The 6,008-nt window shown below is 46.2% G+C and overlaps 1 pseudogene; it reads left to right on the forward strand.

Annotated features, from left to right (window-relative positions):
- The first annotated feature begins 242 nt into the window (after positions 1–242).
- LOC143651666 (large ribosomal subunit protein uL13 pseudogene) lies at positions 243–2,895 on the forward strand (annotated as a pseudogene).
- The last annotated feature ends 3,113 nt before the right edge of the window (positions 2,896–6,008 follow it).

Genomic DNA, 6,008 nt, shown 5'->3' on the forward strand with positions numbered 1-6,008 from the left:
TCCTTAATTACAGCTCTTACCTTAGGTCTGGATTAGCATTTTAATTCAACTTCTACCCCAGCCTTTTAGGCTAGAAGATTTGAAATGACAATGTAAATGTGAATGCTCCTTTTCTGAAAATTAAATAAATAGAAAAATAACCCCCTGCCAAAGCATAGCTCATTTAGGAAGTCAGGAGAAGAAGGAATAGCAAAGTTGTAATTGAGGGGAGTGTGACAATAAATTGAGGGTAGAGGGGAAAAAGAGCCTCAAGGAGGGTAGGTTTCTGATTAAAGTGAAAGTGAATTATTTTCTTTGGCTTTTGTCAAACAGTCTTTTATAAAGGTTATCTATAAGTCAGAGTTTTGTTTTGAGGCCTTAGGTAACCATCGGGTGGGAAACATCGAATGCCTGTCTTCTTTTCTTAAGTGTATTGTTAACATGTCAGGAGTTCCCCATAGTTGAGTTGGGTGGAGCATCTGGGGTGGGCAGGCTGCCCCTGCCCTGCTCCATCCTCTCCCAACAGCTGGTGAAGATGGTGATGGGAGAAGGGAATGGAGCCTGGAGTTCGGGGCCGGGGTTGTGGTGAGAAGGAAATATCAGGGAAAGGGTTTCAGCTGCCCTGGACAAGATGTTCACCAAGCTGAGCTGGTCGAGCAGCTGAAGGTGAAAGGAGAGCTTAATGAATAAAGTATGAAGAGGCGAAAGAAATTTTAAGAAAAGAATCAAGTGCGAGAAGTTCATTGTCCTACCACCCTCCGTGGAGGGTCCATTTGTGGTCAGTTCCATGATCTCAAATTCTTTAGAGTTGGTGGAAAATTATTGGACACAAGTGATTTATTCATAGGATTGCTTTGGGTTGAGGGAAAAATCTCAAAAAAAGCACCCTAGCCTTCTCCCTCTCTCCTGTATTTTCAATTAGGGTCACCTCTTTAGGAAGTGAAGGGCAAGTCAAGGAGTCAACAAAATGTTGTTAAAATAGAAAAGGTCTTTTGCAGGAATTCATAAATTCTTACCCACTGAAATGGGGAATGTAACAAAGCTCAAATCTACCCATGAGTCCCCATGGCTCAGTATGTTGGTGAGCATCCCCTCTCACTTGATTCTCAGTGTACCCTGGCAACTTGTCCCATTGTTAGAAAGCATTTTTTTGGAAGAACTAAGAGTGGGGTGATTTCTTCCAGCATAAAAAAACCCCTTTCAACACCCAGATGCCCACTTTCTCAGTGTTTTGTAAGCTTCCATAGAGAAACACTGGACACTTCTCACCAATTAGTTCTAATTCCGAATGTCTCTCTCGGAACGTAAGAAACATAGCATAGTGATTCTCCATCTTGGCTGCACTGTAGAATTACCTGAGGATTGCTGACAAATTCCCATGCCCTGGCCCCAATTCAGTTAGACGCTCTGGAGTGGGGTCTGGACATCAAGTTTTCATTTTAAATTTTAATAAGGAACAGCACTCAGCATTTTTCCCCAGGTGACTGCTGAAGATGACAGAGGGGCATGTCCTGGTGCTCAATGCCCAAGACCATCACCTGGGCCACCTTGCGACCCGTGCCAGGCAGGTCCAGCTGGGTCAGCAGATTGGTCATGCACCATGAGGGCATCAACATTTCTGGCAACTTCTGCAGGAATAAGCTGATGTACCTGGCCTTTCTCTTTCAGCATGTGAACATCAACCTGTCCCATGGTTCCCACCACTTTCCAGGCTCCACCTGCATCTTTTGGCTGACCATGCGAGGCTGCTCCATAAGACCAAACGTGGACAGGCCGCCCTGGGCTGCCCCCAGGTGTTGGATGGGTTCCCACCCCCTTATGACACACACAAGCGACGGTGGTTCCTCCTGCCCTCAAGGTTGCGTGTTCAGAGTCCACCTGCCAGCTTGGCTCCCTGGGGCTCCTGGCTCACGAGGCTGGCTTGGAGGTACCCGGCTGGGACAGCCCCACTGGAGGAGAAGAGGAAGGAGACAGCCAAGATGCACTACAGAAAGATGAAGTCACTCAGAAAGCGGCAGAAATGGGCTGAGAAGAATGTGGCGAAGAAAAGTGACAAACACACAGAGATCCTCAAGGCCCACTGAAGATGAAAGAAGAAAGAAATAGTGCTCAGATCATTGCTGCTCAACAGATGGCCCTCGGACCAGCCACCTGAGCCGTTGCTCCGACACTTGTTAGAAACTCAAGTTCTCACGCCCCACTCCAGGGCTACTGAATCAGAAACTGTGAGGGTGGGGCCCAGCAAGCAGGTTTAACAAGCCTCCCGGTGATGCTGATGCCCACTCACATTTGAGAATCACTGGCCTAGAGCAATGCTTCTCAAATTTTACTGTGCATAGGAGTCACCTGGGCTCTGATTTATTAAGCACACTGCGGGCCCACAACCCTGCTCCTCTAAGAAGCTCTGTGTGGCTAGGTTTGGAGATCCCTGTCCAAGGGCGTCATCACTGTGTCCAGATCGTCCTGAAACCAATAGCGGGAGGGTCAGTCTCATTAGGTGGTGGAGTGAGACCGACTGTGGAGTCTACTTCTGCCTCGTGGACCTTGAGACTCTGATATCTTCTGACTTAGCCTTTCTGGGCTGGGGGACAGCCGTGAACCTTGTAGGGGCCCTGGCATTGGACAGACAGGCATTTGGGACTGTTTAGGGAACTCACTGTCAATAATTGCAGTATGAGTAGCAATTTGGTGGATAATCAGTCACTGCCTGAGACACCTGTCAACTCCTCAGATGTGTGGCTGGGGGCAGAGGGGGAGGGAGTGTCTGCCAGGATGCCACAGTTGGCACCAGCAGGCCCAGGGGTAGCTGGAACAGGCCTGGGGCATCGAGTCCGAGCTGGACAGGAGAGGCCAGCACCTCTGTCCCCCTTCCTGCAACTCAGGAGAGGGGGGAGTGAGGGAAGAAAGCTGGGGCTCTGGGACCATCATTCTTATTGAAATGATGCCCAATGCATCTGTTCACAGCAGCATAATCGCCTCTGGGTGAATCCAACTGCAGCATTCCCTCAATCCCCGGCCATCTCAACCTCAGGTATTTTCACAGAAGAAATCACGACCATGGGCTTGTGCCAGTTTGGCGTGTGTGTGTGTGTGGTCCTGGAGTCAGGAACAAAGGGGCTTTGTTTCAGAATCTAATCTGCCTTGTAAGAAGGGCCACTGCTGCACAGAGGAGAAAAGGAGTGAAAGGAACAATGAAGAAATCTCCGTTTGTTCAGATGTTGACATACTTTGGAGGACATGAAAATGTTGGAAAGAATTTTTAATGATGTGGCAAAAGTGCTCATGATTACACAGGGAGAAAAGGCTAGAATTACACATATACACATACATATGTGTGTTTTTATATATACATATATATCCTCTGTAAAAATTTTAATGCATATCTATAAAGAAAGAAGATAGAAAGGAAATATACTAAAAATTAACAGTGGTTATCTTTGGGTGATGGGGAGTAGTGGTTTTTTTTATTTCCCTACTTATCATGTTTGTATTTTCTACAAATATTATAATGAGGTGTTACATTTATTCACAAAAACAGTATCATAAAGCTATATTTTAGGGAAAATGCCCCAACATAGAAAGAGAAAATTTTTACCTATTTATAAACTTAGGGAGCCTCAGGTAACGTCTTACTCCTTGATACGATACTTAAAAAGTTCACCTGTAATCCCAACTCTCTAATCCCCTTCTGGGGAAGTAGCCACAGTCCTTGAAATTGCCTAGATGGCCCAGCCTGATGGTGGCCCCTTTTCCCCTGGACCTTCTCTTCTGCGCCTTGTTTTCAGGCTGCTCCGTCTTTCCACCTGCATCAAAGGTCCCCAGTCATCCCCCACCTCCGGGCTTCAGCGCTGGCTGAGCCTCTGCCTGCCAGGCTCCCCCCAGATGCCTGCTGACCTGGCACCTTCACTTTCTTCAGGCCTTTCCTCAAAACTGCCCACGAAGTTTCCCCCAAACCCCACGAAGCCTGTCCTGGAGATGCTCTTAGAATCCCTCTGCTCCTATGACATTTTATATCTTCCTTCCTGCTTTCTTTTTTTCTCACTAGCACACATTGATATTTAACATACTATATATTTTATCTCTTTATTTCTTATTGTCTCTCTTGTCCATTATAATATAAGACCCCAGGGATCAAAGATTTTTTTGTCTGTGTCTTCACTCCTGTAGGTCCAGCTCCTGGAACAATGCCTGGTACTGGGCTTTGAAAAATAGTTGTTGAATGAATGAAGGACAAAATAAAGGACTGTTTCTGACCTACGAAACCATAAGGGGGTAGAAAGCTTGTAAATATCTCTCAACTCAACTAACAAATTAAATCGAAACCACTTACTAGCAAGGCACTTACTGCCACTTAATGATAGTATCCCACGGCAGCTCCTGCTATTTGAATGGTTTATAGATTTAATTTTCAGGAAATTTGAATATACGCAGTGGTGCCAGGAATAGCATATTATTTGGTGAGTGTGCTCCAAAGAAAAGGCAGCTTCGTTTTGGAGTGGCATTATGGCTTGGAAGTGGAGCTCTGGTGGGTGGGGGAGGGAGTGGTACAATGACTTGCTGGAAACCAGTCTAGAGAAAGGCATAAATCTCATGAAACATTGATTTATTTAACATGTATTCATTAGGCATCTATTATGTGTTGGGACCTGGGTACACATAGCGAACAAGACATCCTTCCTCCCCTCCTGAAACTTACCATCCAGTAGGGGACACAACACAGACAAGTAAGCAATTATAATGCAATTGTAAATTTTTAAAATGTATTATGGAAGTACAAAGTGGGGACATTTAACTAGACTTGGTGTAGGGAAGGGCATGAAAGTTTTCCCGGTGGAAGTAATATTTGAAAAGGACGAACAAAAATATGTCAGATGAACATGGCTTGGGTGTGAGTGGAGGAGGGGGTTAGCAAGATGGTTCCAGGCCATCTGGAGGCACGAGGTCCCAGGGCCCTTTTGCGGAGCTGCAAGTCTCCAGTGTGGCCTGCAGCTAGTAGATAAGAAGTATGCTGAGTGCAATCACTTCCCATCACCTTCAGTGACATCACCCTAATGCAAGTCACCCTTGTGACTCACTGGACTACTGCAGCATCCTCTTGCTGAACCCCCTGCTTCTACTTTTTATCTTACTAACTCCAGGAAAGAGCAAAGCAGCTCCTGAGAGCCGAGGGCTGGCCTGGCACTCCCAGCTGGGTCCTGGCATTCTCCCACTGAACATGAACTATTTCACGGGACATCTCATCAGACAAGGCAACGCTGTGGCCATGATGGCTCAAGAGGAAAGCAAGACCACTTGGTAATTAGGTCAGAACAGAGACAAAAACATGAACATTGTCCAAGCCACAAAAAAGACGGAACAGTCTTCTGTCCTGGCTAATATGAAGAACTGCCACTTCTCTACCTGTTACAACTGCAGCCTTCCTCTCTCCCTCCTACCTCCAAGATAAGCTTGAGAAGTCCAGCCATAGAATTCCTCCTGCTTCCTGACAAGTTTCTAATCCAGAGCAAAACCCTGCTTCCTTGAATCTTCCCCTAAATCACCTAACACAAGCCTGAATACATAAGCCTTTTCCAACACCCTTTTGCTGAGTTCCCCCACAATGAATGTTCTCCCTCATTGCAACGAGACAATAAACCCAACTTGTTCATCCACAAGTGTGTGTCTGGGGTCTTTGGCTGGAGAACATTGATGATACCTAAATCAGATGAAGACATTTCCTGCTCAAAACCTTTCAATGACTTCCCATGACTCAGAGTGAACTTCCCATGACTCAGAGCTAAACTCCTTTCCAATACCTGCATCATTTGGCTCTACCTCCCTCTTGATGTTGCTTATTCACTCCACAACTATTACTGGGGAGCTCCTATGTACCAGAGACAGTTCTTGACATGGGTCCATTTTAGATTGTGGAGTGGAGACTGAATGGGAGAAGGAACCCAGGCTAGAGGTTGGGAGACCACTGAAGAGGCTGTTTTTTAGTTCAGTGAAGCAAGTGGATTCGGAATCAAGGGAGAGGAGTAAAGCATGAT

The sequence above is a fragment of the Tamandua tetradactyla genome, chromosome 12 (genome assembly GCF_023851605.1).
Source record: "Tamandua tetradactyla isolate mTamTet1 chromosome 12, mTamTet1.pri, whole genome shotgun sequence".
NCBI classification, from domain to species: domain Eukaryota; kingdom Metazoa; phylum Chordata; class Mammalia; order Pilosa; family Myrmecophagidae; genus Tamandua; species Tamandua tetradactyla.